General features: G+C 41.0%; 2 long non-coding RNA genes across 10 annotated transcripts in view; one reads left to right on the top strand and one right to left on the bottom strand.

Moving 5' to 3' along the window:
* The window catches only part of LOC146822841 (uncharacterized), a 380915-nt gene extending 378668 nt beyond the window's left edge, over positions 1–2247 (bottom strand). The window contains exon 1 of the long non-coding RNA XR_014962089.1: positions 2122–2247. This is a non-coding gene — a long non-coding RNA (uncharacterized LOC146822841). The remainder of the gene's footprint in view (positions 1–2121) is intronic.
* Positions 2191–27451, top strand: part of LOC146822840 (uncharacterized) — a 321116-nt gene continuing 295855 nt past the window's right edge. For 2 of the 9 annotated variants that reach the window (XR_014962086.1, XR_014962084.1), the window contains exon 1: positions 2781–3013. This is a non-coding gene — a long non-coding RNA (uncharacterized LOC146822840). Of the gene's footprint in view, positions 2262–2700; positions 3014–14190; positions 14256–27451 lie in introns of those variants that run through there. The other 7 variants (XR_014962081.1, XR_014962083.1, XR_014962082.1 and 4 more) reach the window with 7 other exon arrangements.

The raw sequence follows: 27451 nt of genomic DNA, 5'->3' as shown, positions 1-27451 counted from the left end.
CTGCTTGGCGTGGGTCAAGGAACTCAGTCTGTTCCATGAAATTGGACAAGCACTTTGCAACATGGGCTTCCAATACCTTAGCCAGATAAGGGAGCAAGGAGATGGGGCAGTAGTTTGCCAGCGTCTGGGGATCGGCCCCTGGTTTCGTTAAGAGGGGGACCACTATAGCCTCCTTAAAGGCATTAGGGACAAAGCCCTGGGACAGGGAGTTGTTTAGGAGGGCGAGAAGAGGGTCCGGGGAGGCAGTGAAGGCTGCTTTTAGGATATAAGGGGGGCAGTAGTCCAAAGGGGAGCCTGATCTGACCTTTGACAGAAGGTCGCGCAAGGTCCCTGTGTCAAGGGGTGGGAACAAATCAAGGGAGTGGTGATTCCTGGGTGTAGGAGGGGCGATTTCTAGAGATGTATTTGTGGAAATGCTGGCTTTGATGGAGACGATTTTAGGAATAAATAAATTGTTCAAAGAGTCAGAGAGGGCCTGCAACGTCGTGGGTTTGCTTTGTACTCTCTCTGGATTGGACAGTTTGTCTACAATTGCAAAGATTTCTTTAGCTTGGTTATTTGAGGTTAGGATTCTAGAGGAGAAATGAGCTGCCTTTGCAGTGGAGATTGCCTTTTTATATTCCTTCAAGGCCAATAGGTAGGTGATTTTTCCTGCATGTGAATAATTCTGCCTACACTTCCTTTCTGATTGGCGGAGAGTGAGTTTTTGTAGTTTTAGGTCAGGGGAGAACCATCTCTGCACCTCATGATGGCGGGTTACTCTAATTTGTTTAAGCAGGGCATGTTCATTGCTGGCTGCTAAAAGCCAAGCCGAGATAGTCTCCTCATGGAGGTTGACGTCGGGTGTGGGGTGGGGAGCTGTGTTGACCAGTGTGGTGATAAAGTCATTATTGTCAATGGTGTTCCATTTTCTCGCCATTCCCGCCCTATGAATAGAAATTTTATCCGTGGTCGGGCGCTTTAAAGTGAATTTTATCAGGTAATGGTCAGACCAAACACAGGGTGTGATGGGTAGAGCGGATACCACCAAATTGATGGTCCAAAGTTGGTCCACAGAGTGCCCTTTTAAGTGGGTTGCTGAAGAGATCTGTTGGGTGAAGTTCCTGTTTTTAAAGATCCAGTCAGCTCGGTGGATTGTGGCCCTCCTTGAGGGTCGTTTGACCAGTAGTTGAAGTCGCCTATCAGAAGGATTCTGGCGTGGTTTGTTACTAGGTGTGCGACTTGTTCTCCCATAGAGTGGGGGAACAGGGGCTTGTGCTGAGGGGGCCTATAGAGTAATACACATATAAGGGGGGGTTGAGTCGGACTCAAGTTTTATCACAGCGTTATCTACTTCAGGGAGGCAGAGTGGGGTGAGGGCGGTGAATTTGAAATCCTTGAGGATGATAGCCGCTACTCCGCCGCCCATCTTGCCTGGCAGGAGGTTTGTTTGCAGAATATAATATTCATTTAGTAGAGCAGCTAGGATGTCGGGCGAGGATTCAGGAGTGAGCGAAGTTTCGGTCAGCAGAAGAATGTCAGGTTTTTCTGAATCTAGTAGGGTAAAGATTTCTAGCTGGTTTCTGACTAGGGATCGTGTATTGAGATAGAATGTTGATATAGCCTTGTGCTCATCTATTTTTTCCTGTTGCCGATGGGGATGGGTTGTGGGCTGGTTGACCTCAGGGGACGAATGTCGAGGCTGAAGTATGTTGCCGTGGTGCAAATATGCAGTAAATCAGGGTTGGGCATGAGTGAGGCAGAGTGAAGCATTCTGAGTTCTTGGGAGGAGTACCTATAAAATTGGGCATAGTAACTGGGCCCAGGGCACGTGTGGGCACAGACGTGGCACAGACAGGGATGCCTTTGGCGCGCCCGCTGCGCACGTCTGCTGCGCTCCTGCACTGCAGCTGGCATTAATGCCAGCGGATTGGCTAAGCCCCTCCTTTTGGCCCATGTAATCGAACACACTGGAGGGAGGCAGAAAGTTGCTGGAGTGCCCTAGACGATGAGTGCTCAACGCGGTTAGTTTTCCTTTTGTATTTTTAAAAAACAATCAAATTCATACAGCTTTAAAAGGATTAAAAGATGCGAAGCACGTTGCAGTTAAAAATCACTGTTTACTGGGTGGCGGCCTCTTACCTAGAGTGCCCACTCCTGCCCTGCATCCGGCATGTATACCAGCTGATTGCTTAAGGCCCTCCTTTTGGCCCACGTGATCGGACACCCTGGAGGGAGGCAGGAAGTTGCTGGAGCGCTCTAGACAATGAGTGCTCAATGGGGTTAGTTTTCCTTTTGTATTTAAAAAAAAATCTAATTCATACAGTTTTCAAAAGATAAAAAGATGCAAAGCACGTTGCAGTTAAAAATCACTGGTTACCGGGTGGCAGCCTCTTACCCAGAGTGCCCGCTCCCGAGCTGCAGCCGGCATTTATGCCAGCTGATTGCCTAAGCCCCTCCCCTTGGCCCACGTGATAGGACACCCTGGTGGGAGGCAGGAAGTTGCTGGAGCACTCTAGACGATGAGTGCTCAATGCGGTTTGTTTTCCGTTTGTATTTTTAAAAAACAATCAAATTCATACAGTTTTAAAAGGATTAAAAGATGCGAAGCATGTTGCAGTTAAAAATCACTGGTTACCGGGTGGCAGCCTCTTACCTAGAGAGCCCGCTCCCGCGCTGCTGCCGGCATTTATGCCAGCTGATTGCCTAAGCCCTCCTTTTGGCCCACGTGATCGGAAACCCTGGAGAGAGGCAGGAAGTTGCTGGAGCGCTCTAGACGATGAGTGTTCTACGCGGTTAGTTTTCCTTTTGTATTTTAAAAAAACAATCAAATTCATACAGTTTTAAAGGGATTAAAAGATGCCAAGCACGTTGCAGTTAAAAATCAATGGTTTCCGGGTGGCGGCCTCTTACCTAGAGTGCCTGCTCCCTCGCTGCAGATTGCCTAAGCCCCTTCTTTTGGCCCACGTGATCGGACACCCTGGAGGGAGGCAGGAAGTTGCTGGAGCGCTCTAGATGATGAGTGCTCAACGCGGTTAGTTTTCCTTTTGTATTTTTAAAAAACAATCAAATTCATACAGTTTTAAAAGGATTAAAATATGCGAAGCACGTTGCAGTTAAAAAAAACTGGTTACCGGGTGGCGGCCTCCTACCAAATATTGATATGCATTAGGAATCCATGTCTCTTTGTGTTAACAAAAATGAAGGCATGTTCCAAATCATCTTAATTTCGCTACGTTTGAATTTTATCTCGCACCCAAATTCAGAACAATGATATAAATGGGAAAATGGATAACGGTCATTCATGCAGAAGTGAAGTAAAGGGCTATTCAAGAAGGCAGATTCACACATGTAGATTTTTGTACGTAAAAATCTTACTAAAGTACCTACTAGTAACTTTACAATTTTTACTTGTAACATTAAATTTGATTGCTATTCACAAAATTATATTTACATAGGTGCAAACCTGCATGTTCCCAGGATTTTCTAGTATAAAGTTACTACTAGTGACTTTTCCCAGGTCGATGGAGGTCTCTACAACCGGGGAGATCGCCATATGGTAAAGTGTAGTGAAAAATAAAATATTATTAATAATGACATAACATAATATAAGCATTTGCAAAGTGCAAATTCACTCAGAAGGGTATCTTGACACTAAATAACAGATGTTTATTGTTACCCAACTCAATGGTACTCATTTTATCAACCTCAGAAGGATGAAATGCTGAATCTGAACCTGTGACCATGAAATTGAACACAGGCCCCTACAGTGGATGTATAGTCCACTAAGTCACCAGACCCAGCATAATAATAACGTATTTTAAGGTAAAATAATAGTGTAAATGAACTTAAAATAAACATTATTAACATAAAACTAAAAATATTAAATGTTACCGCACATTATCTCAATATAATAAATGTTTAATAAATAATGAAATAAATAACATGTATGAATTTAAATATATTGGCGTTATCTAATATAATAAAAACTCTTTTTTATATGTAATTATTATTTAACATTTTAATAAAATGTATTAAAACAAATATTTAAATATTCTTTTATTTAAAAAAAAAACATTAAACGAAGCATATGTTTTATTTAAGAATATTTCCAGTGGGATCTTATTTTAAGTTCCTGCCTCTATTATTTTCTATGGGAGTGTGTTGCAGTATCTGTGAGTGGCTATGTATGGTGTTCTACTTACTCCACAGTGGTGCTGTATGACTTAAAAAACTGTTATGTGTCCTTTTTGACTATAGTAACTTAAGAAGTCTGTTGCAAATGGGTTCTTCCCAATTTGTATGCCCAAATATTTTGCTTTTTGGTAATCCGATGTTGGACTTTTTACTCTGGGTTATTTCACTACTTATCTCTCATCCATGATAATTAGGGGTAGGCGGAACTTCAGAGTTTCACCCTGTGGAATTCAGCATAGTTACATAAAACTGCGAGATTCGGTGGAGTTCCGCAAGCGTGAAGAAATCTGCACGTCATGCTGATTTTTAACAATGGGAGCTTGTTCTGTGCTGCAAAATCAGTGTGAACTACCCCGCGTGGCGTGCCAGAGGGTGCTGCTTCTTTCTGCCGCTCAGGTAGATTTTCTACTCAAGAGCCAGCTTTATCAACGCGAACGGTTGCAACCTGCCTCGACCATCCACATTGAGAAATCATGCCAGGGGGCGTTCAAGTGTCTGAAAATCGCACTAGGGGCTGCAAATATGCAATCACCAATTTAATGTTGTTGAGCCACCTGTTGGAAAATACTCCCCCATGTGGTGGCTGGCGGAGTTTTGCCAGAACTCCATAGGGCAAAGGACAAAACTGTGAACTCCGCCGGCAGAGTAGAATTGTTGATAATCACAGGGTAAATGTACTGCATATGTTTACCACCAGTGTCTGCCTTTTAAGATAAGCCCGCTGCCACACAGATAGGATAAGGGGGCATTTGGCTGGTTAAACATGAAAACATGTTCACTCTTGTGTGCATATGTGCAGGCTGTGTGCATTGTGTACAACCCAGTAATTGTGCACCAGTAGTGTATTCCAAGAGGGGACACTTCAAGGTTAGATGTTAACTTGGGGATAGGACTTATATTATAAGTGGGCACTAACAGGCAAAGTCAGTAGTGTTTGATAGTCTATCTGCAGTGTCACTGCATTATACACATAGGGGGAAATCTGACATAAAGTGCAGTTTCATTTTCCTTAGGGCTACAAAATCCAGCCCTTTATCAAACTGGGGTGAAACATGTGTGCCAAGTTTAAATATGCTAGTCCCAAGAACCTACCTACATGTACACCCTATTGGCCATCCAGAATTGTCATATTTCTCTGGATCAGCTCAGAATAGGAGTCCAGTCCTTTTGTGACACTGCAGGGACAAGCTGATTACTCTGATTTCCAAACAAAGAGAATAATTAACAGTGCTTCACTATGCTCCTTAGGAGAGAGGGTTGAGGAAGAAAAATCTGCATCTCTTATTTGCTTTACACTGTAACAGCCCAGGCCCATGGGACGAAGGAGAGAGACATCTGGAGCCTACACAGGAGCCCCCCCCTTTAAAGTCTTGGTGGGGAAATCTCTGGCAGTGATGTCATCTAGAGGTGATGCTGAGGCCCCCATGGGAGATGTGAACAGAGACCACTTGATGGCACCATCTTGGATTATCTCAGCATGCTGTACAGGAAGGTTGGGATGGGGGGAGGGGTGATGTGGCACTCTAGGATTGGCGAAAGGGGTCTGGCATCTAGAACATTCCGCCCTCATTTAAAAACACTTGCACAAGGGAGATGAAGAGAGTTGTACCCTGAAATTGGCTGGCAGCAACACCATGGAAAGCTGGAAGGACAACCCCCCTGATGCACTAATGGACAACAGATTTTCCATATAGCGGGGCCCAGTACCATTTGGTCTCTCAAAGACTAGTGAGGCTTTTTCCTTTACACTGCCTGAGAATCAGTTGGGGGAAGATCTGACATTCTGAGCCTCAGCATAAGGAGACCAGCACCAAAGGCAAAAGAAAGGGGGAAAGCTGTTGCAGGGAGCCAGTAGAACGAGCTCCCTGCAAAGTGTGCTACATTTTAGGCCAGAAGGCCTGCTGCAAAAGTGGCTCTAGGTTGTTAGGGGTCCCGACCAGAAGCAAAAGATTGTGGAAATCGGGCCAATGTGGCCAGAGATATTAATTTTTAAAGGTTGTCACATTTGACCGCTTGTTAGCAATGGAGCACATGAACTTCTGCTGCCTTACTGAATACTACACCTGGGGTGGGCCAGTGACTTTGGACCAGCACAGAATTAATTAGTTTGTAATGAAGCGGCGAGGGGCAGCCAATAGGGCCTCCTCCCTAGAGCTCAGCAGGCTTTGAGTACCTCATCTACCATGCCATCATATGCAGCAGAGGGTCCTGGGACCCCATCATGCCCCTAGAGTCTAGACAGTAAAAAGGAGGGGGAGCACCATCACATCCCCCCATAGAAGAAGAAAGGACACCATCTCCAGACCAGCGACATGGAGAGAAGGTTGGGTAGCATAGTTGCAACAAGAACAGATGATGAACGGAATGCTGAATAAATTAAACATTCACCCTCAGCCACAGATCTGGGTTATATACATCTGTTTTTGCATGCCATTTCAGTGTAGACCCAACATATGTAAATGATTCTTGACACTGCTCCCCATGGGAAAAGACCAGCCTGAACTGCCAGGCCAGGTCCTCCCTGGACCAGAAAAAAGCATCTTGGGACCGGTTTCGAGGTATCACCCCTCATCACCATCCTTTTTGGCATGTCAACCCTTTCAACTTAGGGTGACAATTGCAAAATGAACAGATGATGGATGGAATGCAGAACAAATAACATATTTACCCCAGTCACAGATCTGCGTTAAATCTATCATTTTTTTGCATGCCGCGCGAGTCAAGTTTAGACCCAACCATATAAATATCAGTCTTGATACTGCTCCTCATGGGAACAGTCCAGCCAGACCTGCCAGGCCAGGTGCTCCCTAGACCAGAAACAAGCATCCTGGGACCAGTTATGGGGTATCATCCCTCATCAGCCAGGCTAGCTTGAGTCTGGTGACAAAGCGAGCACGGGTCCCACATCTGGGCATATCCTTCTCACTTAGAGCGACAATCGCAAAAAAAACAGGTGATGGATGGAATGCAGAACAATTCAAACATTTACCTCCAGTCATAGAGCTGGGTTAAATCCATCTTTTTTTGCACGCCACGCTATTCCAGTTTAAAGCCAGGCATTTGCAAATCAGTCTGGGGCGGGTTTCAGAGTATCACCCCTCATCAGCCAGGCTAACTTGAATCTGGTGGCATAGCGAGCATGAGACCCATGTCTGGGCATACCCTTCCCACTTAGGGAGACAATTGTAAAAGGCACAGTTGATGGACCCAGTATGGCAGGGGTACCAACAATGTGTTTTAAAAGTACTCAGGGGGCTGCTGGAGGTGCAGTAGCTTCGCACCTCAAATATTTAAAGCATTGACCCTAAGAGGCATATTTCCAAGTCCCTTTCGCCACCGAAGCGTCACTTTTTCTGACGCTCTGGTAGCTTTGGTCTGTACCATATATTTACAAGGTAGCATTCAGCCACTTAAAGTGGCTTAATGGCAACTTGTAAATGTGTCCCATCTGCAGAAGTCAGCTATGGCAAAGGGACAGGCAATGGTTGTTGCAGTGGGTGTTCCCTCCAACACCTATTGTTTTTTGAAGAGGCCTCATATTTACAAGGATGGGGAAGCGCCAAAAATGAAGGCCAGTTAAAACCTTGTCTTAGGATGCTGATACAAGGCCAAACAATCAATTAATTAATTAATTAATTGTGTTTTTTCTCTTTATTCTGCAGCACAGTTAGAAACACAAGGTGTCCCTTCCAGCACATAAACAATCGCCCCTGCAGCGCAGGCACTCTTGCAGCATGTCACAAGAGTGTCTGCCCTGGCACTAGGCAGCTTTTTTAGCTCCAGCACTAGGGGAAATGTAGAAGTGCACCGTATTATTGTAAATACGGTGCATCCCTGTGTTTTCAAAATGTCGGAGCTTGGCATTGCCAAATTTGAAGTTACACAGTGCTCCAACATTTTCTTGTATTTATCCCCCTAAGTTTCATGGGTCAGGAAAAGTATGACCCCCTGGGGCTTTCATCATTGTTTTCCATGCACTCCTAATGCTGGAAGGATTATTCTGCAGCCTGGATGTATGGTAATCTCAAGGGGTTGGTTCTTTGGCTATTTTTTATGTGGTCTGAAGGTGTTCAAGAAAGACATAGGCACATGTTATGTTCATTATAAACACTGTATCGACAAAATGTTGCTAATAGTGGTTTGTGACAAACATGTTTATGCTATATTGACAATATTAACTGTATTTACACATGGTTAGTGATTATGGTGATGTAATGATGATTTTGACATGTGTTTTTTGTCTTTTAATGAGGTGACCCCTTGAAAAAGTCAATAGGCTTGCCTTATATATTATTGTGACCCTTTGAGAAAGCTAATATACCTGTCTTCTTTAAACTTATACCCTTTTGATTGGGATGTTCTATCTGCTATAGGTGGGGGGGATACTGTGTTTTTAGTCATGACCAAGTATGGGGGTCAAAAGTGATGTCAGAATGTCTCTTAAAATATACTAACCTGCCTGATGTATATATTTGTAAATTAATGTGTCGTATTTAGTATTGTGTGTTGACACTGACTGGACAACCAATTATTGAGTGTTATTATTGTGTGCCAGCAAATGGTGAATACTAGCTCACACCACCTCTTAAAGTAGGACTGCTCTCTTGCGCTACCCTGAGACAGTTGAGTGCCACCGTGGGGTGCACTCAACTGCCCCATGTTCTTGCAAAGTGCAATGTGTGAATAGTAATGGGCCTAGCCTTTGGGGGTGGATATTATCATATACATGCCCCTTAATAAACCCTTTATTAACCCTCCCTAAACCATTACTTAGTTCTTCCAATTCCCCTCATGAGTATTAGTAAGTATTCCCCATTTGCTTACAACTCCCCCAGGTTCCACACACATGTACTACTGAAACTCATACTTATATGTGCAGAGATCACTGAAAATGGGGCAAAAATCTTGGCTTAGAAATTATAGGAAAGTCAGAGGTCCTCACAAGTAGGTATGTGCACAACAGTTTGCAGTATGCCTGTAAATTGCCCCCTATGTTTTAACAATTACAACAGCTAATCAGTGATGATGGACACAAGCATCCTGAGTCTGCAAATACAAGGTCACTTCTAATCCACACTGTTGTGGCATCAGTAATATGAATACTCCACTGTTCATTCAAGTACCAATGTGATAAGTGCAGACTGCACACAATCAAACCTCAGGAGGTGCAGGTCAGCTGGGAGAGCAGTGTCTGACTGGCCTAGAGGGTAATCAGACAGTGCCTGAAGGGCTGGTCTGATAGATCTGTGTGTGGGCTGTTTTTGTAGAAGTTTTTGGGCCTCTTTTGTGGCCAGATGGCACATTTGTCACTGTCAAATTCCCCGATATAACCAAAGACAGTGTCAACAGCAAACACAAATGCATGCAATCTCTCATGTTTTGAAAAATAGCCATACAATGTATCCTTACAAGTTCAAAACTTGACTGATTTGCAAGCGTGAGCAACATATTTAGCTCTGTGATTCACTAATGGTAGTCATTTCTTTATATTTTGGTGCCCGGGCCTTTTTCTGTTCCAGTCCGACCATGTGGGAGAGTGATAAAATGAAAGCAGAATTGGAAAGCTTAGTCACAAGGATGGAAGCATGGTGTCTTCTGTGCAATCAGCATTTGAAAGCAGTTCTATTAAGAATTCATTAGGATAAAAGAAATATCAAAGCTGTTAGTAGTCCTTACAAAGTCATCATCTTGTGGGTTTCCCTGGTATTATTCTCATATTTTCTTTCAAAGTCTGCAATTTCCCCAGGCATTCCTTAAAAATAACTACAGTAACACTTCTAAAATGTTTTGAAGGTACATGCATAACATACTGGTACCATACAAATTATTTATTTGCATTCTGGGACTTGTGCCTGTGTTTATTCCATCATTTATGTATTTTTTTGTTAAACAGATTGTATTGAAGATATATAAACCATATATCTATACTAAAAGTATAACATTTGCAATATAATAGGTGCAAACCAGAGGTATTCTAATTTGTAAAAAATGAAACGATCAATAAAAACCATGAATAAGAAAAGAGAGAATATTTGTATAAAAGAAAGAAAGAGGGAGAATAAGAAAATAAAGAAAGAGAGAAGAGAGAAAGAAGTGAGTGGGAATAACCAGGGAAACGAAATGAGGGGGACTGTAGAAAAAATAAATATTACAAGTTAAGGTAAAGATGAGTGTAAGGATAGATGAGTAGTAAAAGGTAACCAATATAAATCTGATTTTATGACGTAATGACCATGAAGGGACAGTATATATTTTATAGTCCTCACAGATAAAATTCCATAGGCTCGAATATCTTAGAAGCATCTTTCCAACATGATAGTATAACTTTAAAATTGTGATTTGGTAATAAGGGCTGCTTTAGAGGCATTAAATACTTTTAGACAAAATTTATCCCAGAACTGAATGGGAAATGATTAAGCAAAACCAGTTTCCCATATTACTTCAATCAGACTTTTTGTACACCCAGGTTGACAATGTTAAACGCTTTAGGAGTACAGTCATGTTGAATGCTATCAAGTATCAAATTTACATTTATATCAATAGGTGTCATAGGCAGGGGTGAAACAGAGACAGGTTATGAGTAATAACAATTAATGAATAGCAGAGGAAATTGCATTATATTATTTGGGAAAAGAAACTGAAATGTATGTTGTATTTGAAACTGTGTAAATGGTATAATCAGTTGGTGAACAAACATAATACCCTTTTCTTTCCAATGTTAGAAATAAAACGATTTATGCCTAAATTGGTGGAACTCATTATATCATAGTGAGGAAGATAGAAAGTATAGTCGAAAATCATATTGGGCTGTACACAACGGTAGGCATATTTTGAAGCCCATCTCGCCACTGGAGCATCACTTTTTTGACGCTCCTGTGGCGTAGCACCATTTTCAATATTTACAAGGTGGCGCTAAGCCACTAAGCGTGGTTTAACGCCGCTTGTAAATGTGCCCCTTTCCGTCGCAGTCCTCTGCGGCCAAGGGGCGTGCAAGGGATTTTGCTGTTGGCGTTCCCCCGCAACATCCATTGGTTTTTTATGCTGCCCCAGATTTACAATATGGTGTACATCTAGCAGCACCAAAAGCTAACACCATACAAGAGCATGTGTTTACACCATACAAGAGCAGGTGTTAGAATGGTGCACAAGGAGAAATGCTTTTGTTTCTCCTCGTTTTTGCCTTTTCTATGTATGCTGCAGAATGCAGCACGCATAGAAAGAGCAAAAAGCCATTAATGATTGTTTATGTGCAGGAAGGTGTCCCTTCTTGCACACAAACAATCATTAAGTAATAGTTATTTGCTACTTTTATGTGTGCTGCAGATTGCCGCACACATAGAAGTAACAAATATCCATTATGGATTGTTTATGTGCAGAAAGGGACACCTTACTGCATATAAACAATCATTCTGCACAACGTAGGCAGCCTTGCCCTGTGGTGCAACGTATCCTGCTTTGGTGCTAGGCAGCTAATTTTGCGCCAGCACTAGGTAGAACACAGAGGTGTGTCATATTGTACTAAATATGGTGCATCCCTGAGTTTTGAAAATGTCGGAGCACGGCACTGTCAAATTTGGCACATCCTTGTGCTCCAACATTTTAAAGTAAATATGACCCAGTATGTAAAAGATATTGGGAATATTTTTAAATAGGGTGATTTGAAAGGAAAGTTATATTAAACATATGGATCACACCCTTCAAAAAAAATCTTTTTAAAAGGACCTTTCATATATGATCCAATGTGGTATGGAAGAATCATGAAAAGCATTAATTAAGGCAAAAAAAGTCTAAATAAAAAAGCAGATTGATACAACTTAAGATCTGAGAAACGAACACCACTTTCTTTCTTGGATCTTGTGGTAGTTTTTTATTCTAAATACATTTTGTACAAATAGAATTGATTTGTGAGAAATATTAATTGGGGATCTTAAAAGGTAACATGGAAAAGTGTAAAGAATATGCAGCACAATCATCATTTTAAAGTTACCTAATCTACCCCACCAAGATAAATGTAAAGTTATGTTCGATTAAATCAAAATAGTAGGAAAAAAACAAACACCAAGATATTTAATTCTTGAAGGGCGCCAAATGAATTAGTATTTGCAAACATATACTGATAACAGGAGGAATTTAATGGTAACATTACTGTTTTGGAAAACTTTGGTTTATAACTTGAAACACTGGACTATAAATCAATCTCGTGTAAAAAGGGATCTAATAAATACAAAGGATTAGACATGTAAATGAGAACGTCATAAATGTATGCTGAAAGTTTATTTTCAAGGAAATTGTGCTTAAATACACTTAAGGAAGGGCTCAAGACAAAGACGAAACAGTAAAGGTTAAAGGGGACATCCTTGTCTAGTTCCTCTATGCAAACTGAAATACAGAGAGACATTACCATTAACAAAAACACTGGCACGAGGGTATGAATATAAAAATGTTATTAAATAAATAAATTGAGGACCAAAACCAAACCATTGGAGAGTGTTAAACTTAAAATGCCAATTAATAAGATCAAATGCCTTTTTAGCATTACGGGTGCAAGGAGGTCCTTATGCTTTTTAGCTAACGCAAGGATATTTGAGAACATTCTGGCATTATCCGAGGCAAGTCTACCCTTGACAAAACCAGATTGGTCCGGTTTGATTAGAAGAGGTATTATGGTTTTCAAGTGAGTAGCAAGGATCTTTGCAATCATAATGAACTAGGTCAATAATTATTTCACATGGTGTGATCTTTATGAAGCTTAGGTGTGAGAACAATTAGAGCTTCAATAAAGGAACCACAAGCTCCTGAGGTTATGAGGAGAGAGTTAAAAAGTTTTAATAATTTAGGGGCAAAAGCAGATGAAAAAGAGGAGATTAATTCAATGGAAAAACTACTTAGGGCTGCCTGCTAGGATATGTGTCCCTCGCGTTACTGATGGCAAAAAGGCGAGTGACATGCCACTGGGGTAGGGGAAGGGCGCCCAAGTTCAAAGTCTGGATTGACGACTTAGTGTATTGTCAGGAACAGCTCACTACATACGCGGAACTGTTACCAAGAACTTCCAGGCCTAAGGACATTTGGGGCCCCCTAATGTGCTATCTGTTAGCGCACCCATGGGCGGACCCTGCAACAGAGCAAGAGGTGCCTGCATCCTGAGGGGTTCTGAACACACACACCACTATTGAATTTGTATTCCCTTGAGGGTTGTGGTGCTATTGATCTTTGTTGGTTGAATTGCATATTGACACGTTTGGACTGTCCGTATACGCCCAGGATTGGACACTATACGGGTCAACAGAACGGCGGCTTATTATTGATGGAATGTGTTGCGGGTACCTGGTAATACTTACCTGACTGTGGACATGTGTGATGCTTTGATCAACTGTAAGCTAATCCTTGATGTTTATGTAAATGCTTCATTGTGCCTTACTGAACAACGGTGTGTACTCCAATGCTCTTAGGCGTTGTGAAATAGCTGTACCGATAATGTGCCAAATATCATAAGCATAAATGACACACATGTATGGTTTGTTTGAAAAACAATAAACAGAAGTTTAAAAAAACTACCTAGGGTAGATGCTTTTGCTCGTTTTAGGGATTTGATGAGAGGGGAGGGGTATAGGAAGACCATCATTTTTTTTTATATTTGAATCTGAAGGAGTAGTGTCCTTTGAATATAAGGAGTGGAAGAAAGATTGAAAACAAGAAGAGAAATCAGAATCTTAGATAGCGGTGGTGTTAGTGAATTCATTATGGATGGGTCCAATAGTCTTGTGTTCAGATTTAATTTTAAGTAATTAGCCAACATCTTACGAGTTTCATTTTGACCTCAATGATACTTTGATTTAACTTTGAGAAGATTATTACTTGCATCAGCGGTAACAAGTTTCTTAAGATTAGATTTAGCTTTAATTAAGTCATGTAAAACAGTGGAAGATTTGGAGTTAAAATGAACATGTTCCAATTCTTTAATTTGCTGAGGCAAAGCAAAGTATTGAGAGTTTAGTTCCTGTTTCTTTTTAGCAGAAAACACAATGGTGAAGGCTCTACAAGAAGATTTAAAGGCATCACAATTATAAGGAACAGAGGTAACAATATGTCTGTTATTTTGAAATTGTTCTGCAATAAAAGCAGTAGCTTCTGTTATAAAGTTAGGATCTGTCAACAGGAGGTTTTCTGACCTCCAATGGCCAGTTTTTGAATTACCAAGATAAAATCAAAAGAAGATAAAACATGGGCATAAATCATTACAAAAACAAATTATATCTACTGAATGTGACAATGTTGATGATGAATATTGGTCACTGCCAAGATTTATAATAAGCATGTTACTTTCATTAATATTTATAACCCGGTTGAATCTGATCTTGACGTTTGACATAGTATTAAAGTAAATTTTACTTTAATAAAATAATTAATAATTAATAAATCTTAGCAGTGACCAATCCCCATCATCCATCATTGTCACATTCAGTAGATAACATTTGTATTTGTAATGATTTATGACAGAGGATGTCAAAAAACCACCCTTGCAATTGAAGCTGGGGAAAACAATACCTTAACAAACCCATTGACATTTCAATGTAAGTGATTCAATATAATTGGAATATGTTTCTTATAAAAAGCTATATGGGAATTAAGTTTAGACAGATGAGATAATACCTTTTATCTTTTACTGGATGTCCCAGACCATGACCAGTCCATGAGACAATGTTAAACATAACAAAGCAAAATTATAGGAAAACAGGACAATCGATGACAATCTGCAAACATCAAAAGGGAGACAAAATGACACCATTGACTAACAACAACAGAATGCAAAATAAGATATACATACAATAATACCAAATAGCCAATAAGCACTCATATATTGAATAAAGAAAATGAATTAGAAGAGAGAGAAAAAGGAAAACACAAGAATCTGAGAGAAATGATCAAGGAATGATGTCCAGATCTGAAGAGAAGAACAAGAAGATGCATTATGGGACGAGCGAACGCCAAAACAAGAATATGACAGAAAAATGAAAAATAGTTTAGTATATAAAAGTCATACATTTACATTTTTTTAAAAGAAACAAAAGGAGAGAACAGGTGCAATAACAGAATCTTTAAGTTTGTTGAACAGTAATGTCCATAGCATTAGGAGAAAGAATCAGAAGAAATGATTTCCATTGATGAAATACTCTGAATAAAAGATTTTAGTTTAATAGGGGAGTTGAAGTATAGTGAAGTGCCTTCATGGATAATTTTACATAAACAAGGATGTAGAATGCCACAGCAAATATTTAACTGTCTCATTTGAGGTTGAAGATCAATAATTTGTTTTCTTCTGGTGTTGATATCATTGGAGAGTTCTTATGAGATGAAAATGTTATGGCTGGACAAACCAAAGAAATGTTTTTCTTTAGCGGCTTTCAAGAAACGCATCAGGTCCTTGAACTCCGAAATCAGCATTATGATACCTCTAGGCCTAGTAGAATGAGGATGACCTAATCGATGTGCCTCTTGAATATTGAGAAACAGATTATTCTGAAAACCCAAAAGATTGGGTAAGAATGTCTTCAAGAAGGCAAGAAGATCCGCACCCTCAAGATTCTCTGGTAATCCATATAAGTGAAGATTGTTCCATCTATTTCTATCTTCAATATCTTTGTGTGGAGTCTGAGCTTCTGGATCTCTTGCTCTAGCAAAGGAATCGTGGTGCTGTTCCATTGCAAACATCTTGCGCTCCATAGCAATTGGTTTAAGCTTTTGTTAGTGGCACTCATGAAAGGCTTGAGATCACATACTTCATCAAGGATAGGGTCCAAAACAGGATTATGAGAAGACATAAGGGGTGATGGGGGATCATTCTTTGCCCTTTCAGGTTTTGTGCCTGAAGAAGTAGATTTAGACAATGCAAGTAAATTGCTGACCATTTTGAAGTAGTGCATGGAACGATGTAGAATCTTCTGGAATGTTCTAATTCGCCCCATGAACTGTAGTGATGACATATATAAGTTAATTGGTGAATAAAACATATTGCAGCGACCTAAAAATGTAAATGTTGATATTTGGCCCAAAGTTCAGTTCAATAGTAATGCCCAAAAATCAAAGAAAGCACAAGGTAGTACTTAATCCATCATTGGATTAAGGAAGTTAGGTGCACAGATAAAGTACATACAAAAAGGAAGCAGAAGAAAGATGCACCAAAGGAAAGTCACTCCATTGTGTTATGTATTAGGAAGAGTTCCATATGGAATACTGGTATGTTGGTAGCATGTTGAAAAGGAGTAATTGAAGAGGTAATGGAAACGCAAATAGCAAGCAGTGCACAGTCAAAATGTTGGCCGCTTACTGAATGTATTCATGCACAGCTGCAGTGCCAAATTATAATATTAGCCTCAATGCAGTTTACAAATGAAGGCAAATGCAGGACCAAATCATGCAGCATGCTTAAAAAAGGGCTAGAACATTCAGCCGAATCCAGCAGGATGAAATAATGAAGAGCCGATTACATGAGCAGTGCACTGATGTTTATTCCATTTTTAAACCAGGATTTCAAGTCCCAGAAGGCAACGTAAAAAATTGCATATATGCATCTGGTCACACATGGACCTGACAAACGTGACAGCTATGCATTAATGAGGGGACCTTTGTAATTAGGCAAACATGGATGATGTTTAAACAAAGCCTTGGCATAAAAATCCTTAATTCTGTAACTAATTATAAATATGTGAAATTGCAGATATTCACTGGAATTGCTTTTACAAAGGTACGTGATCCATCACAATCTCTTTCCTCACCCTTAGGCTACGGTGATAATGTATAAGCTATTCAGAATTGTTTGTTTGCATGATTTGACCCTAGCAATATAGTTCAGGGGGTAAATGTACCTGCTCCACAGATCTGTGTTAAAAACATGAATCTTGCAGCATCTAATGGTCCTCATTTAAAGTGATCTTTAAATTCTACAAGGTTTTAGAGAATGTCACTGATCCAATGTTTTACAGTTGACTGCTTGCAAGAAATTGCCTAGAAATTCCTGCACAATAGAGGTGCTCCTCTCGGCACATGAAGCTGTACTTGTACAGTGAGTATTGAAACAAAACCTGATTTTAAGGTGTTTGCATTGGATGTTAGTTATTCTGCCTGACCACAGTATGGCTGCTATTGTCATATGGGCAGCATTTAAGACTGCATGTGCTTAAAGGGCTACTTTCAGCACACGTGGTATACTTAAGAATAAGATGCATCACTTTTTGGCTGCATCTGGGCTAACAATTATTGTGCCTCAACCATTTAGGCATTTATGGCATCTGATTGAATCTGATATACTAGTACCTGGGTAGGGGATTTTGAGCACTGATATATCATGGGTGCTCTCATGGTATATCATGGTAGCACAGTAGATAATAAAATTGGGACTTTTATTTTCTTTAATAACTGTGTTGTGAACTTAGTGATTTCACTTTCTGTGAGGTTACCAGAATCAAGACCGTGGAGCTCAAGGGCCATGTGATGCCACTTTTTGCCTTTGTGGGTCAAGCAGTCATGATGTTTACTTCCGATTCCATTGAAATTGTGGTGAATCGACATGCATCACATCGCATGATGGTGGAAGGATGGAAATGTAATATCAGTTAACAAACTAACAGAAAGAGAAAGCTTTTCCCTCCTTTCTAAACTAAAATGGATGTTGAAGAAAATGTAAAAGTGCAGAAGCAAGAATTTCAAAATGTGTGTGCAGTGTTGTGGATGGTCTGACATTTGTTAATGTTAAGAGCCCCTGATCACAATACATATTGGGCCAGATTTATCATACTTTCCCCCAACGTAATACAGCAAAATACCTTGCTGTGCTGTGCTGCGTGAAAGGGATAGTTCAGGAATGCATCATATCTAACATTATATGGCACATTCCTGTCTTTTTCTTGCACTGTCGCACAGTGTGCTGCATTGCTCCAATGCCACCACCCTTGTACTGTGTTGCAAGGGTGCCTGCATTGTAAGCAGAACTGTTTTTGTGCAGGAAGGGGCACCTTCCAACACAAAAACAATAACAAGAGGCATTCTTCTCTTTCTTTGTGTGCTGCAGAATGCAGCAGACATAGACAGAGCAAACAACGAGGAGAAATAAAGATTTTTCTCCTTGCTGCCCTTCCCCTTCAAAAGCGTTGCATTTCAAAGCATTCCGAGGCTTACCATTGTTGGTAAGTCTGGAAATGCACCAAAATCCATGGGTGGATGAGTGGGATCACCTATGCTTCACCCATAGAACGCCTCCCTGGGGCAAAGTAACACAAGGCATCGACTTGTGCCTCCCTTGTGTTACATTTTTACAGTTTTACCAAGCAAAACAAGGCCATGAAAGGTGGCCTTATGTTGCTTGTTAAATCTGACTCAAGGATTGTGTTGTCCTTGCAACACCCTCTCATAAATCTGGCCCTTTCTGTATTACAGCATGCCTCAAACAAATTGCAGAATAACTCCAATATAGTATTTTGAAAGAATAAAGACCATGGCCCATATTTATCATAGTGTTGCATCGCCGTTGTGCCAAGCAAGGGGGTGAAGGGTGACACAAAAGTCAAAGTTATCAAGCCGTGCAAGGCCACCTTGCATGGCCCTGCATGACTTTTTAGATCTGGAATAACACAAGGCAGCCAAAAGTGCACCAGAACAAGGAAAGGACACGAATGTGCCATAAGATTTTAAATGTGGTGCATTCCTACACTTTCATGCAACACAGAAAGTTGACTTTCATTGCTTTGTGAAAAGTATGATAAATGTGCCCCATATATATTAAAAACCAACATTTAAATTGGATCTGATACTCCAGGGTGAGGTGGTAAAAGTCATTACGAAATACAAAATTTCATATTTCTGCACCTTTTCACTAAAATGAGAACAGACATTAAATATATGTTCAATGAAGGGGCCAGAGCACATCTTGAAGAAACTTCAAGTTCACCATTATCATCATGTACATTTGATCACAATAGCCACATTGTAGATTATGATGAGAAGTGAATTAAGAATAATAATTTAGTTTTTTAGTCAATTAAAACCATACATATGATCAAACACACAATTCAACAAGGCTAAAAAATAATGCATACAGAAAAGACTAAAAGATTTGTCATACATCTACCTCAGCCATTGGGCATCTTATCGCTTGTCCTTCACTTTTTTTTTACCTAGTCATGTAAAGTTTACCTTAAAAACTTAAGATTTATCATGTCCTAGAATCAAATTTTTGGAGCCCCCTCCAGATTACTCAGCGCTCATAATATATGCTAATCAAATTTTAGAAAATGTTCAAAAACTGAGTTAGTCTAATGTTCAGCATTATGTTGCTTGGATCCATAGACTCCACCAACTCAGAACTACACGACCTAATACCCCGATCAAGGAACTCCCATCTTAATAGAGATCTTTGTTGGACCATCAATGCAGGACAGATGCATACAATGTGGAGCAATGTCTTGTTCCCCTAATGGCATAAACGGCAGGACCAATCATCACATGAAGCAACTATCCTCCATTTTGACATGAGGTCTAGTGTTGGTATCTCTCCAAATCTGAAGACAAAAAATGACTGTTTTATCTTCCGGTGGAAAGGTGCTGCCAACAGGGGTGATTCTCTTAAAATGGATTACGATTTCAGCACCAGCCACCCAAGATGACATCTAGACAGGGTTTCCTTATCTGCCATCCAGCTTTGTAGTTTGGTTGACTTATTTACCAGTTTCTTGAAAGTTTGCCCAGAGATATTAGAGTTCAATAGGTCACCCAGTTCGAGCATCGATATGCTATTTTCAAGATATTTCATAAGAAGGCCATTCCCCTGTTGTAAATGGATTTCGGTCCAGACTAAATTTGCCAGGATGTTTTCGGCAGCTGTACGCAGGTTATAACAAAGCTTTACAAATGCCGCCGGCCTAGCAAGTGTCTATTTTTTGTTAAAAAATTCTAGCTGAAGCTGTGCTGGCGAGGCCGACCTGGGAAGCCTAAAGATTTGTTTAGAGGCTTTTATCACCAATTTGTCTAGCAGAAGAACCTTGTCACCTAACATTATCTCTGATCCATATGCAAGAGTTTGCATCAATTTGGCTTTCACATTGTAGATTATGATGTGAAGTGATAATGTGGAATAAAAGAGCAAGTACATTTTTTAACAATATATTAGTCAGAGTGAAAACTAAGGTCTTTATTTAGAATATGGCAGATAGGATTCTGAAAAAATACGACAGATATCTTGTTTGCAATTAAAAGTGTCAGAGGAAATATGCAATTGCAGTATGACAGATGGGTTATCTGCCACGTTGCTATAGAATATTCATCCCACCAAACTATAAATAAGGGCCTTAGAGTCCTTAAAGAAACAAGTAGATAACAGAGGAGGATTGGCCACAATGGACAACCATGATGGCGCAGGAAAACTAGCTTTACTTTGTTTTGGTGGGTCTAAATTTAAGCAAGACTGATTTTATTAAACCTCAGCATGCATTTCAGACATAGAGAGTCTCCTCAGTGAGTCACTCTCTTAGCTAGATGACTGACTGATCAAAATATTGTGAAGGAAAGCATATATAGTCGAGTACAGATTCATTATATTCCACATTTTCATAAATTGAGGGTCATATTTATGAAAGCTTGGCGTCGCTCTTGCACAGGGCAAGGTAACACAAGGGTGACACAAAACCTAGATGAGATCTTCCAAGTCACACAAGGCCACCTTAGGGGCCCTGAGTGTCTTGATAAATATGGAGTACCATAATTCAGTGAAAGCCACTGCCTTGCGTTTCTCTACATAGTGGAGGAGTTACATGAGTGGAGTGTGGGTGTTCCCACGCATCTACCAATGTATTCTGATGCATTCCCAGATTTGTCAACATTGGTAGGCCTGGGGAGAGGAGTTGGCCTAACTGCGAGGGACCTTGAATGTGGGGAAGCGGGTTTGAGTCTCAGCAATGACGCTGAACATCCTGTGATTCTGTGGAAATCACTTAGGTGCATATTAACAATGCAGCGATAAAAAATTATCGCCGCTTTGGCAGCCGTTTTCGGTCGAAAAGCGGTGATAATTTTATCGCCTTATCAGCAAAGACACGCTATTGCGTGTTTTGCCGATTTTGCTCCCGTCTCCATCACGCCTAACTTCGCATCGCTAATGAGATGCAAAGTAGGCGTGTCTGTGGAAAAAACATGGGTAAATATCGCAAAGGCAGCTTTGTGATATTTACAATGCGGGGAAGCAATTATTTTAATTGCGCTAAGTATGCCTTAACGCAGGAATTTAACGTCTGTTAAATTCCAGACTAAGGCATACCTAACATGGGAGGTGGATTCATGTGATACGACCACAAGGTCGTATCATCAAGCATATTGCCGTTTTACATGGGACATCGCTGGAAAACCAGCGATGTTCCATGGAAAAGGGCGCTGTCACTGAAATATACATCGCCATGGCGCTAAGCGTTGTTAATACAACGCTAGCCTGGCAAAATATTCCAGCGATAGAAAAAAATGCGGTATACAAGGTCAGCGATAATTATCGCTGCCTGTTGCAAATATGCCCCTTAATCTTCCCATGCCTAACAAAATGAATGTCCTCATGTAATGCAACTGGTGCTATGTAAGGCGCTCTGATACCCGATACCTTCGGGTCAAGTTCGCACTATATAAAACTCCATAAAAGAAAAATTGAACACCATGCTACCAGAGGCGCAACAAGGAAAAATATCCTTAGTTCTCCTCATCGTTTCCTCTTTATAAGTTTACTGCATTTTGAAGCACACTTAGAAAGAGAAATATACCTCTAAGGAATGATTTTGTGCAGGAAGATACCCCTTTTTGCTAAAAAAACAATCCTGTCTTTAATACAAATACCTTTGCTCCATGGAGGCAATAGTCTCTAGGTTGGTGCTAGGCTGTTAAATCTGCACCAGGGCTGGCAGAGGACAGGAATGCATCATATCTTGATTCATATGGTGCATTCCAGCCCTCCCTCTTTCATTTAGCGCGGCAAGATGTCTTTCTGTGCTGCGCTACGTAAAATTTGGATAAAGCTGGCGCTGCATATATAATCAAACAGCCTCATTTTCAAGATTTTGATGCAGGGCGGCGCAGTAAGTCGCTATTCTACACTGCACTGCATTAAAAGAAAAGGGCAGGAATGCACCATATTTATGAGATACGGCAAATTCCTGTCCTCTATCTCTGCACTGTATCAATATCTTGTAAATGAGGCTGTTTGATTATATATGCAGCGCCAGAGTTATCCAAATTTCACGTAGCGCAGCACAGAAAGACATCCATGGTACACAGGTGTCCGAGTTGTTGGAATAATGCTTTTTGTCCAGGAAGGTATATCTCCTGCACAAGAACAGTTAATGGATGCATTTTTCTCTTGCACGCATGGAAATAGGAAACAACTAGGAAAAATAAAGTTATTTCTCCTTGTTACGCCACCCCTTGGTAGGCACACAGTTTTGACACATTCCCAGATTCATGCAATGTTGTACACCTGGGAGTGGGTCAAAATCTATGGGGGTTGCGTGGGAATACACACTGCAACGCCCATGGCACGCCTCCCTGACAAAGTGTGTGGCAACGCAGCAACTTTTACTGTGTTGACTCATACCATATCTACGAGGCCATGAAAAGCCACAGAGGTTGGCTTTGCGAGGCCTCGTTGTTATGATTGAGAGACTGGAGCATCGTTAAAAGTGACGCTCTGGCAGCACAGGCCTCTTGTAAATGAGGCCCAAAGTGCATATAAGTGGAGTATAAATTATAAGTCTGTACTTACCTGTACACCCTTAGCTGACACCTTTTTCGTGATTTTCTAGTTGAACAGCAATCCTGGAGCTTTTGATAATTTTATTTTGGAAACTGAAGCAGAACATGAGGGACGCCAGAAATGTGTGGTACAATCAGCATACAAAGAATTTTGCATGACTTTTGTCACAATAAATCATCCGACAATTGACATATCAGTTTCATACATATTCAATTTGAGCTAGCATTTATAAATCGGAAGAACAAGGGCTGATTGAACAAGGTTTCTATTTAGGCATCAAATTCATTAAAAATGTGTCACGATCATTTGACTTTAGAAAAAACTAAACTGAAGGAATACCTCATTCTGATCAAAATTAATTTTGCAGCTGCATTAAAGAATCGAAATTGTTCTAGAAACTCCTTCCAAAACACATTTTAAAAAAAAGGAAACCATCCTGCACTTGCCTGTGACATGCACATGAATAATGACATAAATGTGTCAATCTGACATACTTGCAAAAGTTCCATAACTTTATTTTTTCGAACATTTTTCTGTCTGTAGACGTGCGAATTTATGCAACATTGCTTTCTCACCCTTCATGGATTTACGAGGAAACCTTTACACGTATGAAAACTCACTGTTAGTTGAAACATCTGCAAATGTACAGTTTGTTGAAGAAACCGTCAGCAAAGGTAAACTACAAATAGACACAACATTTTTACAAACTATACCTATTATTTACAGGCGTTTACAAACTTGAGGGCATATCTTCAACGCGGCGATAGAAAATTATCGCCGCTTTTTCGGCCGTTGTCGGCCGAAAAGCGGCGATAATTTTATCGCCTAATTAGCAAGCTCACGCTAACGCGTGAAACCTTGCGCTAGCGCACAAATCCCAGCTTTGCATCTCTAATGAGATGCAAAGTGGGCGTTCCTGACCTGACATGACAGGAGAAATGCTGCTAAGCGACATTTCTCCTAACATCAAGCCCCACGACATGAAGCATAGCGACAAGAAAAGTAGCGATAACCCCTGTTATCGCTACTTTCCTTACGCCTGCATCAGGACTGACTTAGCCATGATATACTATGGAAGGTGGCTATCATGGCGAAGTTTGTGAGGCCCTATCAACAAGCTAACGCCACATTTTGTGAGATTATCGCTGGGTTTCCAGCGATAATCTCACGTTCGGCAGTTAGCGCTAGGATTTTTATCGCTTTTGAGATAAGCGTTGCTAATAGCACGCTATCTCAGCGATAAAAATCCACGCTAGCCAGCGATAATTATCCTAGTGCTATGTGCACTTAACGATAATTATCGCCGGTTGTTGCTGATATGCCCCTTGATTCACAAAATGTTTTCCATGAGTAGGTTTGAGTAATTCAGGAGTGTAGAAGAAGTGAGTCAAACCTATTTACACGAACATCTTAGGGGGCATATTATCAAGCCAGGCGATAAAATTATTGCCGCTTTAGCGGCAGAAAACTGCCGCTCAAACGGCGATAATGGGCTTGATAATATGCTCTATGGAATTCCAATTGAAGCCCGTGTTAGATGTGAAGGACATCTAACATGGGCGTCAATTGGAATTCCATAGAGCATATTATCAAGCCCATTATCGCCGTTTTAGCGGCGATAATTTTATCGCCTGTCTTGATAATATGCCCCCTAAGATGTTCGTGTAAATAGGTTTGACTCACTTCTTCTACAGTTCAAATACCTTTATTTCAGCTCAACTGCCATAAAAGCATATAACAATGGGAATTTGTAAAATAAATGAAACACACTATATTGATTAAAAACACATAAAACATATTTACCAAAAGCATCATAAGTGCAACATCCTTTAGTCGAGGCATCCTTGTGTACTGTGGTTGCCATTGAAGATTTAGAAATATAAATACATTTAATCAGTGAAATTAAGAAAGGAGAATGGGGGATGCCAATTGGGTTTTAGAACGTCCGGGGTCAAGATGGGGATTGTTTTGTGTGGTGTATAGATTATGCTTCAAGTGTCCACACAGCGGTGCTGGGTTGTTTCTCAAGGGAGGCGCTCATTTTTTACCTAACTCTCCACATGGCCACCAAAGTAGAGGGTGAGTGTGTAAAGCAGTGGCTTGCTGGAGTCTGTTCTTAATATCCTTGGGGCAGCTTTATGCTCTCTAATGTCCAAAGACCTGCACAGAAGAACTTCTGAACAGCGTCTGCTGTTCATATAAGCCAGGCAGAAGAAAATGGCAAAAATAGGGTGTACTTGGGAGCACCACAGAAGGGGCACCACCAGTCTTTGGGCCATGGGATTTAGCAGTGAACGAGTAGAGGGTAGGGTCCCATATTGAAATAGCAAATACAGGCGCCTGACTAAGGGAGGCTCTATCTTGTCCAGGAAGTCCTGATAAAGGAGTCTTTGACTAAAAGAAAGGCAATGGTCAAGGGGCCTTGTCTTGCCTGTGTGTACCGCAAGGAATCTTTATACTGCCACTAGGCTGATTTAATGTTGGCCTTGGAGATCACTCCACTTTCCCCCAGGGTGCTACACAGAATTGGCTTCCAAAATCACTCCCAGGGTAGCTTTAACATACTTGAGCCAGGGTACGTTGCAAGTATATCTTCTAAGCCTTTCCGATAAGAGTGGAGCTCTGGGGTTGCCCAGATCCTTGTCCAATAAAGGTTACGGCATAGACCAGTTTTGTCTGATAGGGCTCTCAGTCTCAAATAAGTTTTCTTGGAGCTCACTAATCATATAACTACTATCAATAACTGATTCACTCACCTCACATTCATACACCCAGTCTTGAAAGAGACAAATATTGAAAAAACACTTATAAATCACCAAATTTAATAAAAAATAAAATCTCACATCAAGGAATCATAGAAAGGGCTCTCAACCTCAAACCAAGTCTAAGAGGGAGTAGGGGAGTGCTTATGGGAACAACTGCTAACTGATGCATAAATTGGTTTTCCACTGTATCTAATGTGGATATATCCAGATGTTCACTCGCTCAAGGGGAGTTCCTGCTAGAGCTGGATTGGTTCTAGTCGGCTGCCATGAGTTCAAAATCATAAACTTGTTCCTACCCATCTTTATTTCTAGCCCTCACTCCTTATGAAAGTACTCAAAGCAGTCCCGGAGTTTTTGAAGACTCTTGGGAGACTTGGAGCATAGAAGGGTGTTGTCAGCGAACATCTTAATGTTGATGTACGTGTAAATAACGTGGAAGCAAGTACGCACTCCTGCCTTAACCCTCTTCTTACAGGGAATGGCTCTGTCAATTCTCTTGCCTGACCAGACATGCACATAGTTGTCGTTTTTAATAAATAACTTGTTACCTCCAGCTCTTGCAGGACCTCCCAGAGGGTTGGCCTAGGGTCTAAATCAAAGGCAGAACATAACTCCACAAATACAACATATAGGCGACCTGCCCCCAGAGTGGCAACTTTCCAGTACAGCATTAGAAATCAGAACACCTGGTCAATCATACTTGTAGATACCCTAAATCATGCCTGTAACAGGGACATGATATAATAGTCAATATGATGTGGGAGCACACCGCTGACCTTTCAGGCAAGGTTCGCCCCTGGCATTCTGGGAAATGCAGTTTCTTCCGATGTTTTCGAATGTTTCGCCAAGGTTGGCGCAGATAGTGCTGATCTCTAGACACTTCTTTCTGGTTTATTAACCGTCATCATTAGAGAATTCAGCAAATATTTGGGGTTTGCTGAGTAGGCTGCCAATCATTACATCAGGTCCAGTACCACTCACTGGCGCGCAGGTGCTTCATCCACGAGCTCGTCAGCTCAATGACTCACGGGAGTACTTTAAATAGACAATATGATGTGGGAGCACACCGCTGACCTCTCAGGCAAGGTTCGCCCCTGGCATTCTGGGAAATGCAGTTTCTTCCGATGTTTTCGAGTGTTTCGCCAAGGATAGCGCAGATAGTGCTGATCTCTAGACACGTGTTTCTGGTTTATTAACCGTCATCAGTAGAGAATACAGCCAATATTTGGGGTTTGCTGAGTAGGGTGCCAATCATTACATCAGGTCCAGTACCACTCACTGGCGTGCAGGTGCTTCATCCAAGAGCTCGTCAGCTCAATGACTCACGGGAGTACTTTAAATAGACAATATGATGTGGGAGCACACCGCTGACCTCTCAGGCAAGGTTCGCCCCTGGCATTCTGGGAAATGCAGTTTCTTCTGATGTTTTCGAGTGTTTCGCCCAGGTTGGCACAGATAGTGCTGATCTCTAGACACGTGTTTCTGGTTTATTAACCGTCATCAGTAGAGAATACAGCCAATATTTGGGGTTTGCTGAGTAGGCTGCCAATCATTACATCAGGTCCAGTACCACTCACTGGCGTGCAGGTGCTTCATCCAAGAGCTCGTCAGCTCAATGACTCACGGGAGTACTTTAAATAGACAATATGATGTGGGAGCACACCGCTGACCTCTCAGGCAAGGTTTGCTCCTGGCATTCTGGGATATGCAGTTTCTTCCGATGTTTTCGAGT

This window comes from Triturus cristatus, chromosome 5_2, assembly GCF_964204655.1.
Source record: "Triturus cristatus chromosome 5_2, aTriCri1.1, whole genome shotgun sequence".
Lineage (NCBI taxonomy): Eukaryota > Metazoa > Chordata > Amphibia > Caudata > Salamandridae > Triturus > Triturus cristatus.
The sequence above is the reverse complement of the archived record's forward strand: the minus strand, read 5'-3'. Positions and strand labels throughout refer to the sequence as shown.